Source organism: Leptodactylus fuscus, unplaced genomic scaffold (genome assembly GCF_031893055.1).
Source record: "Leptodactylus fuscus isolate aLepFus1 unplaced genomic scaffold, aLepFus1.hap2 HAP2_SCAFFOLD_1072, whole genome shotgun sequence".
Lineage (NCBI taxonomy): Eukaryota > Metazoa > Chordata > Amphibia > Anura > Leptodactylidae > Leptodactylus > Leptodactylus fuscus.
The window spans coordinates 1-13,297 of NW_027439894.1; the positions used below are offsets into that span (position 1 = coordinate 1).

Consider the following 13,297-nt stretch of genomic DNA (forward strand, 5'->3'; position numbering starts at 1 on the left):
TAGTGATTAACCATTGATTGGCTGACTGTGGTAATGCTGTGCACCTGTGTTTCTTGCCTGGGTGTGAGAGTTGCTGACCAGGTTGCTAGCTGTTCTTCCTTCTCCTTTGGCAGTGCACGTTGCTTCCGGGGGGCGCCGCTCGGGTGCGTCCAATTTTTGGGTTATCGCTTCTCGGCCTTTTGGCTAAGATCAAGTGTAGTATCTGTTCTTATCAGTTTAATATCTGATACGTCCCCTATCTGGGGACCATATATTAAATGGATTTTTGGAACAGGGAGATGGAAATAGAGCTTGCTCTGTCCACTCCACGCATTGACCTGGTATTGCAGTATCTCCAGGACCGGTGCACCCCTCTTAATTTGGTTGAAAAATAGAAAAAGAATTTCTTTTTTCCTTCTGCTGCTTGCTTGCTGGCATTTCAATGTCTTGCAACAAATCAGAAGAATTAGATGAGAAATCCTATTTGTATTTCCGAATTTTATTTATTTTTTTTGGTTCAATAATTTTGTGTCACCCCTTCTACCTCTTAGATTGTCAGCTCTTGCGAGCAGGGCCCTCAGTTTCTGCATTGTGTGAAATGACTAGTTTTGTAATGTATATTGTTGTCTGTAAATTAACCTGACAAATTGTACAGCGCTGCGGAATGTGTTGGCGCTATATAAATATGATGTATTGTTATCATTGTAATTTTTGGTAATTGTTTTTTCTTTTGTCCAAATTTATTTATTTTCATTTTGGTTTCTTCATTTTGTTTCAGATTTTCCTGCTGACTTGAAAACTTTTTTTCCGTGGAAGAGAATGGAGTATTAAAATTTCTGAGGCAAGCAAGAGAAATTGCTTTGCACTTGTACCTGGATTTTGCACAACTTGATGCTACTGCTACTGCTATTACTGCTGCTGTTGTTGTCGTCCTCCTCCTCTTCTTCTTATTTCGCAGTGCTTGTTGCCCTCTTGTGGCTGCCTGCTTGCTCCGGAGACAGACTGACATGCAGGCAGGGTTTATGCAGATTTGCAGCAAGCGCTGTGCATCGCTGAGTGACAGTAGTGGCAACTGGATTTGATCTGTTTCGCTGTACAAGAGGAACATTCTTCGTACGGTTTCGGAAATTTTCTCTGTCTAGCATTTTTTGGACTTGCTTTGATGACGACAAAAATGTACCAAGCAGACAGCGATGTGCTGAGAAGTGTAGAGGTGGGGCCGTGGGCCCTACTGTGATGCCAAACGCATTGGCTATCACCCTGTTCACCTTTTGGTGCAGACCTCACACACCATGACAGATCGGTACACTATCCACAGCCAGCTGGAGCACCTCCAGTCCAAATATATTGGCACTGGTCACGCAGATACCACCAAGTGGGAATGGCTGGTGAATCAGCACCGAGACTCCTACTGCTCTTACATGGGCCACTTTGACCTGCTGAACTACTTTGCTGTAGCTGAGAACGAGAGCAAGGCCCGTGTGCGCTTCAATTTGATGGAGAAGATGCTCCAGCCGTGCGGGCCTCCGGTGGACAAACCTGACGAGTCTTAGAGCCAGAGCCATCCTTCTTCTTCTTCTCCCTGCTTGCTTTCCTATTCCCCCCACTCACTCTCTTCTTGTGGGGGCCCCAATTTTGTGATGTAATGTATTCCTTTTCTATTTTTTGGGAATTAAACCGTAGAAGCTGTGTTTCGAGGAAAAGCAAACAAACTCTTCGTGAAGTACGTTTTAGTGGGTGTGGTCTAATGCAGAGGCGGGCCTGATGCAGATTTGCCTGCTGCGAAGGCAGTGCACTGCCGAGTCCTTGCCGCCAAAGTTCTACTATCACCTGTGGTCACTTTCCTGTAGTGATTAACCATTGATTGGCTGACTGTGGTAATGCTGTGCACCTGTGTTTCTTGCCTGGGTGTGAGAGTTGCTGACCAGGTTGCTAGCTGTTCTTCCTTCTCCTTTGGCAGTGCACGTTGCTTCCGGGGGGCGCCGCTCGGGTGCGTCCAATTTTTGGGTTATCGCTTCTCGGCCTTTTGGCTAAGATCAAGTGTAGTATCTGTTCTTATCAGTTTAATATCTGATACGTCCCCTATCTGGGGACCATATATTAAATGGATTTTTGGAACAGGGAGATGGAAATAGAGCTTGCTCTGTCCACTCCACGCATTGACCTGGTATTGCAGTATCTCCAGGACCGGTGCACCCCTCTTAATTTGGTTGAAAAATAGAAAAAGAATTTCTTTTTTCCTTCTGCTGCTTGCTTGCTGGCATTTCAATGTCTTGCAACAAATCAGAAGAATTAGATGAGAAATCCTATTTGTATTTCCGAATTTTATTTATTTTTTTTGGTTCAATAATTTTGTGTCACCCCTTCTACCTCTTAGATTGTCAGCTCTTGCGAGCAGGGCCCTCAGTTTCTGCATTGTGTGAAATGACTAGTTTTGTAATGTATATTGTTGTCTGTAAATTAACCTGACAAATTGTACAGCGCTGCGGAATGTGTTGGCGCTATATAAATATGATGTATTGTTATCATTGTAATTTTTGGTAATTGTTTTTTCTTTTGTCCAAATTTATTTATTTTCATTTTGGTTTCTTCATTTTGTTTCAGATTTTCCTGCTGACTTGAAAACTTTTTTTCCGTGGAAGAGAATGGAGTATTAAAATTTCTGAGGCAAGCAAGAGAAATTGCTTTGCACTTGTACCTGGATTTTGCACAACTTGATGCTACTGCTACTGCTATTACTGCTGCTGTTGTTGTCGTCCTCCTCCTCTTCTTCTTATTTCGCAGTGCTTGTTGCCCTCTTGTGGCTGCCTGCTTGCTCCGGAGACAGACTGACATGCAGGCAGGGTTTATGCAGATTTGCAGCAAGCGCTGTGCATCGCTGAGTGACAGTAGTGGCAACTGGATTTGATCTGTTTCGCTGTACAAGAGGAACATTCTTCGTACGGTTTCGGAAATTTTCTCTGTCTAGCATTTTTTGGACTTGCTTTGATGACGACAAAAATGTACCAAGCAGACAGCGATGTGCTGAGAAGTGTAGAGGTGGGGCCGTGGGCCCTACTGTGATGCCAAACGCATTGGCTATCACCCTGTTCACCTTTTGGTGCAGACCTCACACACCATGACAGATCGGTACACTATCCACAGCCAGCTGGAGCACCTCCAGTCCAAATATATTGGCACTGGTCACGCAGATACCACCAAGTGGGAATGGCTGGTGAATCAGCACCGAGACTCCTACTGCTCTTACATGGGCCACTTTGACCTGCTGAACTACTTTGCTGTAGCTGAGAACGAGAGCAAGGCCCGTGTGCGCTTCAATTTGATGGAGAAGATGCTCCAGCCGTGCGGGCCTCCGGTGGACAAACCTGACGAGTCTTAGAGCCAGAGCCATCCTTCTTCTTCTTCTCCCTGCTTGCTTTCCTATTCCCCCACTCACTCTCTTCTTGTGGGGGCCCCAATTTTGTGATGTAATGTATTCCTTTTCTATTTTTTGGGAATTAAACCGTAGAAGCTGTGTTTCGAGGAAAAGCAAACAAACTCTTCGTGAAGTACGTTTTAGTGGGTGTGGTCTAATGCAGAGGCGGGCCTGATGCAGATTTGCCTGCTGCGAAGGCAGTGCACTGCCGAGTCCTTGCCGCCAAAGTTCTACTATCACCTGTGGTCACTTTCCTGTAGTGATTAACCATTGATTGGCTGACTGTGGTAATGCTGTGCACCTGTGTTTCTTGCCTGGGTGTGAGAGTTGCTGACCAGGTTGCTAGCTGTTCTTCCTTCTCCTTTGGCAGTGCACGTTGCTTCCGGGGGGCGCCGCTCGGGTGCGTCCAATTTTTGGGTTATCGCTTCTCGGCCTTTTGGCTAAGATCAAGTGTAGTATCTGTTCTTATCAGTTTAATATCTGATACGTCCCCTATCTGGGGACCATATATTAAATGGATTTTTGGAACAGGGAGATGGAAATAGAGCTTGCTCTGTCCACTCCACGCATTGACCTGGTATTGCAGTATCTCCAGGACCGGTGCACCCCTCTTAATTTGGTTGAAAAATAGAAAAAGAATTTCTTTTTTCCTTCTGCTGCTTGCTTGCTGGCATTTCAATGTCTTGCAACAAATCAGAAGAATTAGATGAGAAATCCTATTTGTATTTCCGAATTTTATTTATTTTTTTTGGTTCAATAATTTTGTGTCACCCCTTCTACCTCTTAGATTGTCAGCTCTTGCGAGCAGGGCCCTCAGTTTCTGCATTGTGTGAAATGACTAGTTTTGTAATGTATATTGTTGTCTGTAAATTAACCTGACAAATTGTACAGCGCTGCGGAATGTGTTGGCGCTATATAAATATGATGTATTGTTATCATTGTAATTTTTGGTAATTGTTTTTTCTTTTGTCCAAATTTATTTATTTTCATTTTGGTTTCTTCATTTTGTTTCAGATTTTCCTGCTGACTTGAAAACTTTTTTTCCGTGGAAGAGAATGGAGTATTAAAATTTCTGAGGCAAGCAAGAGAAATTGCTTTGCACTTGTACCTGGATTTTGCACAACTTGATGCTACTGCTACTGCTATTACTGCTGCTGTTGTTGTCGTCCTCCTCCTCTTCTTCTTATTTCGCAGTGCTTGTTGCCCTCTTGTGGCTGCCTGCTTGCTCCGGAGACAGACTGACATGCAGGCAGGGTTTATGCAGATTTGCAGCAAGCGCTGTGCATCGCTGAGTGACAGTAGTGGCAACTGGATTTGATCTGTTTCGCTGTACAAGAGGAACATTCTTCGTACGGTTTCGGAAATTTTCTCTGTCTAGCATTTTTTGGACTTGCTTTGATGACGACAAAAATGTACCAAGCAGACAGCGATGTGCTGAGAAGTGTAGAGGTGGGGCCGTGGGCCCTACTGTGATGCCAAACGCATTGGCTATCACCCTGTTCACCTTTTGGTGCAGACCTCACACACCATGACAGATCGGTACACTATCCACAGCCAGCTGGAGCACCTCCAGTCCAAATATATTGGCACTGGTCACGCAGATACCACCAAGTGGGAATGGCTGGTGAATCAGCACCGAGACTCCTACTGCTCTTACATGGGCCACTTTGACCTGCTGAACTACTTTGCTGTAGCTGAGAACGAGAGCAAGGCCCGTGTGCGCTTCAATTTGATGGAGAAGATGCTCCAGCCGTGCGGGCCTCCGGTGGACAAACCTGACGAGTCTTAGAGCCAGAGCCATCCTTCTTCTTCTTCTCCCTGCTTGCTTTCCTATTCCCCCCACTCACTCTCTTCTTGTGGGGGCCCCAATTTTGTGATGTAATGTATTCCTTTTCTATTTTTTGGGAATTAAACCGTAGAAGCTGTGTTTCGAGGAAAAGCAAACAAACTCTTCGTGAAGTACGTTTTAGTGGGTGTGGTCTAATGCAGAGGCGGGCCTGATGCAGATTTGCCTGCTGCGAAGGCAGTGCACTGCGAGTCCTTGCCGCCAAAGTTCTACTATCACCTGTGGTCACTTTCCTGTAGTGATTAACCATTGATTGGCTGACTGTGGTAATGCTGTGCACCTGTGTTTCTTGCCTGGGTGTGAGAGTTGCTGACCAGGTTGCTAGCTGTTCTTCCTTCTCCTTTGGCAGTGCACGTTGCTTCCGGGGGGCGCCGCTCGGGTGCGTCCAATTTTTGGGTTATCGCTTCTCGGCCTTTTGGCTAAGATCAAGTGTAGTATCTGTTCTTATCAGTTTAATATCTGATACGTCCCCTATCTGGGGACCATATATTAAATGGATTTTTGGAACAGGGAGATGGAAATAGAGCTTGCTCTGTCCACTCCACGCATTGACCTGGTATTGCAGTATCTCCAGGACCGGTGCACCCCTCTTAATTTGGTTGAAAAATAGAAAAAGAATTTCTTTTTTCCTTCTGCTGCTTGCTTGCTGGCATTTCAATGTCTTGCAACAAATCAGAAGAATTAGATGAGAAATCCTATTTGTATTTCCGAATTTTATTTATTTTTTTTGGTTCAATAATTTTGTGTCACCCCTTCTACCTCTTAGATTGTCAGCTCTTGCGAGCAGGGCCCTCAGTTTCTGCATTGTGTGAAATGACTAGTTTTGTAATGTATATTGTTGTCTGTAAATTAACCTGACAAATTGTACAGCGCTGCGGAATGTGTTGGCGCTATATAAATATGATGTATTGTTATCATTGTAATTTTTGGTAATTGTTTTTTCTTTTGTCCAAATTTATTTATTTTCATTTTGGTTTCTTCATTTTGTTTCAGATTTTCCTGCTGACTTGAAAACTTTTTTTCCGTGGAAGAGAATGGAGTATTAAAATTTCTGAGGCAAGCAAGAGAAATTGCTTTGCACTTGTACCTGGATTTTGCACAACTTGATGCTACTGCTACTGCTATTACTGCTGCTGTTGTTGTCGTCCTCCTCCTCTTCTTCTTATTTCGCAGTGCTTGTTGCCCTCTTGTGGCTGCCTGCTTGCTCCGGAGACAGACTGACATGCAGGCAGGGTTTATGCAGATTTGCAGCAAGCGCTGTGCATCGCTGAGTGACAGTAGTGGCAACTGGATTTGATCTGTTTCGCTGTACAAGAGGAACATTCTTCGTACGGTTTCGGAAATTTTCTCTGTCTAGCATTTTTTGGACTTGCTTTGATGACGACAAAAATGTACCAAGCAGACAGCGATGTGCTGAGAAGTGTAGAGGTGGGGCCGTGGGCCCTACTGTGATGCCAAACGCATTGGCTATCACCCTGTTCACCTTTTGGTGCAGACCTCACACACCATGACAGATCGGTACACTATCCACAGCCAGCTGGAGCACCTCCAGTCCAAATATATTGGCACTGGTCACGCAGATACCACCAAGTGGGAATGGCTGGTGAATCAGCACCGAGACTCCTACTGCTCTTACATGGGCCACTTTGACCTGCTGAACTACTTTGCTGTAGCTGAGAACGAGAGCAAGGCCCGTGTGCGCTTCAATTTGATGGAGAAGATGCTCCAGCCGTGCGGGCCTCCGGTGGACAAACCTGACGAGTCTTAGAGCCAGAGCCATCCTTCTTCTTCTTCTCCCTGCTTGCTTTCCTATTCCCCCCACTCACTCTCTTCTTGTGGGGGCCCCAATTTTGTGATGTAATGTATTCCTTTTCTATTTTTTGGGAATTAAACCGTAGAAGCTGTGTTTCGAGGAAAAGCAAACAAACTCTTCGTGAAGTACGTTTTAGTGGGTGTGGTCTAATGCAGAGGCGGGCCTGATGCAGATTTGCCTGCTGCGAAGGCAGTGCACTGCCGAGTCCTTGCCGCCAAAGTTCTACTATCACCTGTGGTCACTTTCCTGTAGTGATTAACCATTGATTGGCTGACTGTGGTAATGCTGTGCACCTGTGTTTCTTGCCTGGGTGTGAGAGTTGCTGACCAGGTTGCTAGCTGTTCTTCCTTCTCCTTTGGCAGTGCACGTTGCTTCCGGGGGGCGCCGCTCGGGTGCGTCCAATTTTTGGGTTATCGCTTCTCGGCCTTTTGGCTAAGATCAAGTGTAGTATCTGTTCTTATCAGTTTAATATCTGATACGTCCCCTATCTGGGGACCATATATTAAATGGATTTTTGGAACAGGGAGATGGAAATAGAGCTTGCTCTGTCCACTCCACGCATTGACCTGGTATTGCAGTATCTCCAGGACCGGTGCACCCCTCTTAATTTGGTTGAAAAATAGAAAAAGAATTTCTTTTTTCCTTCTGCTGCTTGCTTGCTGGCATTTCAATGTCTTGCAACAAATCAGAAGAATTAGATGAGAAATCCTATTTGTATTTCCGAATTTTATTTATTTTTTTTGGTTCAATAATTTTGTGTCACCCCTTCTACCTCTTAGATTGTCAGCTCTTGCGAGCAGGGCCCTCAGTTTCTGCATTGTGTGAAATGACTAGTTTTGTAATGTATATTGTTGTCTGTAAATTAACCTGACAAATTGTACAGCGCTGCGGAATGTGTTGGCGCTATATAAATATGATGTATTGTTATCATTGTAATTTTTGGTAATTGTTTTTTCTTTTGTCCAAATTTATTTATTTTCATTTTGGTTTCTTCATTTTGTTTCAGATTTTCCTGCTGACTTGAAAACTTTTTTTCCGTGGAAGAGAATGGAGTATTAAAATTTCTGAGGCAAGCAAGAGAAATTGCTTTGCACTTGTACCTGGATTTTGCACAACTTGATGCTACTGCTACTGCTATTACTGCTGCTGTTGTTGTCGTCCTCCTCCTCTTCTTCTTATTTCGCAGTGCTTGTTGCCCTCTTGTGGCTGCCTGCTTGCTCCGGAGACAGACTGACATGCAGGCAGGGTTTATGCAGATTTGCAGCAAGCGCTGTGCATCGCTGAGTGACAGTAGTGGCAACTGGATTTGATCTGTTTCGCTGTACAAGAGGAACATTCTTCGTACGGTTTCGGAAATTTTCTCTGTCTAGCATTTTTTGGACTTGCTTTGATGACGACAAAAATGTACCAAGCAGACAGCGATGTGCTGAGAAGTGTAGAGGTGGGGCCGTGGGCCCTACTGTGATGCCAAACGCATTGGCTATCACCCTGTTCACCTTTTGGTGCAGACCTCACACACCATGACAGATCGGTACACTATCCACAGCCAGCTGGAGCACCTCCAGTCCAAATATATTGGCACTGGTCACGCAGATACCACCAAGTGGGAATGGCTGGTGAATCAGCACCGAGACTCCTACTGCTCTTACATGGGCCACTTTGACCTGCTGAACTACTTTGCTGTAGCTGAGAACGAGAGCAAGGCCCGTGTGCGCTTCAATTTGATGGAGAAGATGCTCCAGCCGTGCGGGCCTCCGGTGGACAAACCTGACGAGTCTTAGAGCCAGAGCCATCCTTCTTCTTCTTCTCCCTGCTTGCTTTCCTATTCCCCCCACTCACTCTCTTCTTGTGGGGGCCCCAATTTTGTGATGTAATGTATTCCTTTTCTATTTTTTGGGATTAAACCGTAGAAGCTGTGTTTCGAGGAAAAGCAAACAAACTCTTCGTGAAGTACGTTTTAGTGGGTGTGGTCTAATGCAGAGGCGGGCCTGATGCAGATTTGCCTGCTGCGAAGGCAGTGCACTGCCGAGTCCTTGCCGCCAAAGTTCTACTATCACCTGTGGTCACTTTCCTGTAGTGATTAACCATTGATTGGCTGACTGTGGTAATGCTGTGCACCTGTGTTTCTTGCCTGGGTGTGAGAGTTGCTGACCAGGTTGCTAGCTGTTCTTCCTTCTCCTTTGGCAGTGCACGTTGCTTCCGGGGGGCGCCGCTCGGGTGCGTCCAATTTTTGGGTTATCGCTTCTCGGCCTTTTGGCTAAGATCAAGTGTAGTATCTGTTCTTATCAGTTTAATATCTGATACGTCCCCTATCTGGGGACCATATATTAAATGGATTTTTGGAACAGGGAGATGGAAATAGAGCTTGCTCTGTCCACTCCACGCATTGACCTGGTATTGCAGTATCTCCAGGACCGGTGCACCCCTCTTAATTTGGTTGAAAAATAGAAAAAGAATTTCTTTTTTCCTTCTGCTGCTTGCTTGCTGGCATTTCAATGTCTTGCAACAAATCAGAAGAATTAGATGAGAAATCCTATTTGTATTTCCGAATTTTATTTATTTTTTTTGGTTCAATAATTTTGTGTCACCCCTTCTACCTCTTAGATTGTCAGCTCTTGCGAGCAGGGCCCTCAGTTTCTGCATTGTGTGAAATGACTAGTTTTGTAATGTATATTGTTGTCTGTAAATTAACCTGACAAATTGTACAGCGCTGCGGAATGTGTTGGCGCTATATAAATATGATGTATTGTTATCATTGTAATTTTTGGTAATTGTTTTTTCTTTTGTCCAAATTTATTTATTTTCATTTTGGTTTCTTCATTTTGTTTCAGATTTTCCTGCTGACTTGAAAACTTTTTTTCCGTGGAAGAGAATGGAGTATTAAAATTTCTGAGGCAAGCAAGAGAAATTGCTTTGCACTTGTACCTGGATTTTGCACAACTTGATGCTACTGCTACTGCTATTACTGCTGCTGTTGTTGTCGTCCTCCTCCTCTTCTTCTTATTTCGCAGTGCTTGTTGCCCTCTTGTGGCTGCCTGCTTGCTCCGGAGACAGACTGACATGCAGGCAGGGTTTATGCAGATTTGCAGCAAGCGCTGTGCATCGCTGAGTGACAGTAGTGGCAACTGGATTTGATCTGTTTCGCTGTACAAGAGGAACATTCTTCGTACGGTTTCGGAAATTTTCTCTGTCTAGCATTTTTTGGACTTGCTTTGATGACGACAAAAATGTACCAAGCAGACAGCGATGTGCTGAGAAGTGTAGAGGTGGGGCCGTGGGCCCTACTGTGATGCCAAACGCATTGGCTATCACCCTGTTCACCTTTTGGTGCAGACCTCACACACCATGACAGATCGGTACACTATCCACAGCCAGCTGGAGCACCTCCAGTCCAAATATATTGGCACTGGTCACGCAGATACCACCAAGTGGGAATGGCTGGTGAATCAGCACCGAGACTCCTACTGCTCTTACATGGGCCACTTTGACCTGCTGAACTACTTTGCTGTAGCTGAGAACGAGAGCAAGGCCCGTGTGCGCTTCAATTTGATGGAGAAGATGCTCCAGCCGTGCGGGCCTCCGGTGGACAAACCTGACGAGTCTTAGAGCCAGAGCCATCCTTCTTCTTCTTCTCCCTGCTTGCTTTCCTATTCCCCCCACTCACTCTCTTCTTGTGGGGGCCCCAATTTTGTGATGTAATGTATTCCTTTTCTATTTTTTGGGAATTAAACCGTAGAAGCTGTGTTTCGAGGAAAAGCAAACAAACTCTTCGTGAAGTACGTTTTAGTGGGTGTGGTCTAATGCAGAGGCGGGCCTGATGCAGATTTGCCTGCTGCGAAGGCAGTGCACTGCCGAGTCCTTGCCGCCAAAGTTCTACTATCACCTGTGGTCACTTTCCTGTAGTGATTAACCATTGATTGGCTGACTGTGGTAATGCTGTGCACCTGTGTTTCTTGCCTGGGTGTGAGAGTTGCTGACCAGGTTGCTAGCTGTTCTTCCTTCTCCTTTGGCAGTGCACGTTGCTTCCGGGGGGCGCCGCTCGGGTGCGTCCAATTTTTGGGTTATCGCTTCTCGGCCTTTTGGCTAAGATCAAGTGTAGTATCTGTTCTTATCAGTTTAATATCTGATACGTCCCCTATCTGGGGACCATATATTAAATGGATTTTTGGAACAGGGAGATGGAAATAGAGCTTGCTCTGTCCACTCCACGCATTGACCTGGTATTGCAGTATCTCCAGGACCGGTGCACCCCTCTTAATTTGGTTGAAAAATAGAAAAAGAATTTCTTTTTTCCTTCTGCTGCTTGCTTGCTGGCATTTCAATGTCTTGCAACAAATCAGAAGAATTAGATGAGAAATCCTATTTGTATTTCCGAATTTTATTTATTTTTTTTGGTTCAATAATTTTGTGTCACCCCTTCTACCTCTTAGATTGTCAGCTCTTGCGAGCAGGGCCCTCAGTTTCTGCATTGTGTGAAATGACTAGTTTTGTAATGTATATTGTTGTCTGTAAATTAACCTGACAAATTGTACAGCGCTGCGGAATGTGTTGGCGCTATATAAATATGATGTATTGTTATCATTGTAATTTTTGGTAATTGTTTTTTCTTTTGTCCAAATTTATTTATTTTCATTTTGGTTTCTTCATTTTGTTTCAGATTTTCCTGCTGACTTGAAAACTTTTTTTCCGTGGAAGAGAATGGAGTATTAAAATTTCTGAGGCAAGCAAGAGAAATTGCTTTGCACTTGTACCTGGATTTTGCACAACTTGATGCTACTGCTACTGCTATTACTGCTGCTGTTGTTGTCGTCCTCCTCCTCTTCTTCTTATTTCGCAGTGCTTGTTGCCCTCTTGTGGCTGCCTGCTTGCTCCGGAGACAGACTGACATGCAGGCAGGGTTTATGCAGATTTGCAGCAAGCGCTGTGCATCGCTGAGTGACAGTAGTGGCAACTGGATTTGATCTGTTTCGCTGTACAAGAGGAACATTCTTCGTACGGTTTCGGAAATTTTCTCTGTCTAGCATTTTTTGGACTTGCTTTGATGACGACAAAAATGTACCAAGCAGACAGCGATGTGCTGAGAAGTGTAGAGGTGGGGCCGTGGGCCCTACTGTGATGCCAAACGCATTGGCTATCACCCTGTTCACCTTTTGGTGCAGACCTCACACACCATGACAGATCGGTACACTATCCACAGCCAGCTGGAGCACCTCCAGTCCAAATATATTGGCACTGGTCACGCAGATACCACCAAGTGGGAATGGCTGGTGAATCAGCACCGAGACTCCTACTGCTCTTACATGGGCCACTTTGACCTGCTGAACTACTTTGCTGTAGCTGAGAACGAGAGCAAGGCCCGTGTGCGCTTCAATTTGATGGAGAAGATGCTCCAGCCGTGCGGGCCTCCGGTGGACAAACCTGACGAGTCTTAGAGCCAGAGCCATCCTTCTTCTTCTTCTCCCTGCTTGCTTTCCTATTCCCCCCACTCACTCTCTTCTTGTGGGGGCCCCAATTTTGTGATGTAATGTATTCCTTTTCTATTTTTTGGGAATTAAACCGTAGAAGCTGTGTTTCGAGGAAAAGCAAACAAACTCTTCGTGAAGTACGTTTTAGTGGGTGTGGTCTAATGCAGAGGCGGGCCTGATGCAGATTTGCCTGCTGCGAAGGCAGTGCACTGCCGAGTCCTTGCCGCCAAAGTTCTACTATCACCTGTGGTCACTTTCCTGTAGTGATTAACCATTGATTGGCTGACTGTGGTAATGCTGTGCACCTGTGTTTCTTGCCTGGGTGTGAGAGTTGCTGACCAGGTTGCTAGCTGTTCTTCCTTCTCCTTTGGCAGTGCACGTTGCTTCCGGGGGGCGCCGCTCGGGTGCGTCCAATTTTTGGGTTATCGCTTCTCGGCCTTTTGGCTAAGATCAAGTGTAGTATCTGTTCTTATCAGTTTAATATCTGATACGTCCCCTATCTGGGGACCATATATTAAATGGATTTTTGGAACAGGGAGATGGAAATAGAGCTTGCTCTGTCCACTCCACGCATTGACCTGGTATTGCAGTATCTCCAGGACCGGTGCACCCCTCTTAATTTGGTTGAAAAATAGAAAAAGAATTTCTTTTTTCCTTCTGCTGCTTGCTTGCTGGCATTTCAATGTCTTGCAACAAATCAGAAGAATTAGATGAGAAATCCTATTTGTATTTCCGAATTTTATTTATTTTTTTTGGTTCAATAATTTTGTGTCACCCCT

General features: G+C 45.0%; 8 non-coding genes across 8 annotated transcripts; all 8 read left to right on the forward strand.

Annotated features, from left to right (window-relative positions):
• Positions 1-163: 163 nt before the first annotated feature.
• Positions 164-354, forward strand: LOC142186538 (U2 spliceosomal RNA). Its single transcript, XR_012712116.1, has one exon. It is a non-coding gene; the product is annotated as a U2 spliceosomal RNA (small nuclear RNA).
• Positions 355-1,989: 1,635 nt separating this feature from the next.
• LOC142186550 (U2 spliceosomal RNA) lies at positions 1,990-2,180 on the forward strand. Its single transcript, XR_012712127.1, has one exon. It is a non-coding gene; the product is annotated as a U2 spliceosomal RNA (small nuclear RNA).
• Positions 2,181-3,814: 1,634 nt separating this feature from the next.
• On the forward strand, positions 3,815-4,005 carry LOC142186556 (U2 spliceosomal RNA). The gene has a single exon (XR_012712132.1). It is a non-coding gene; the product is annotated as a U2 spliceosomal RNA (small nuclear RNA).
• Positions 4,006-5,639: 1,634 nt separating this feature from the next.
• LOC142186557 (U2 spliceosomal RNA) lies at positions 5,640-5,830 on the forward strand. The gene has a single exon (XR_012712133.1). It is a non-coding gene; the product is annotated as a U2 spliceosomal RNA (small nuclear RNA).
• Positions 5,831-7,465: 1,635 nt separating this feature from the next.
• Positions 7,466-7,656, forward strand: LOC142186558 (U2 spliceosomal RNA). The gene has a single exon (XR_012712134.1). It is a non-coding gene; the product is annotated as a U2 spliceosomal RNA (small nuclear RNA).
• Positions 7,657-9,290: 1,634 nt separating this feature from the next.
• Positions 9,291-9,481, forward strand: LOC142186539 (U2 spliceosomal RNA). Its single transcript, XR_012712117.1, has one exon. It is a non-coding gene; the product is annotated as a U2 spliceosomal RNA (small nuclear RNA).
• Positions 9,482-11,116: 1,635 nt separating this feature from the next.
• On the forward strand, positions 11,117-11,307 carry LOC142186540 (U2 spliceosomal RNA). Its single transcript, XR_012712118.1, has one exon. It is a non-coding gene; the product is annotated as a U2 spliceosomal RNA (small nuclear RNA).
• A 1,635-nt stretch (positions 11,308-12,942) lies between these two features.
• Positions 12,943-13,133, forward strand: LOC142186541 (U2 spliceosomal RNA). Its single transcript, XR_012712119.1, has one exon. It is a non-coding gene; the product is annotated as a U2 spliceosomal RNA (small nuclear RNA).
• The last annotated feature ends 164 nt before the right edge of the window (positions 13,134-13,297 follow it).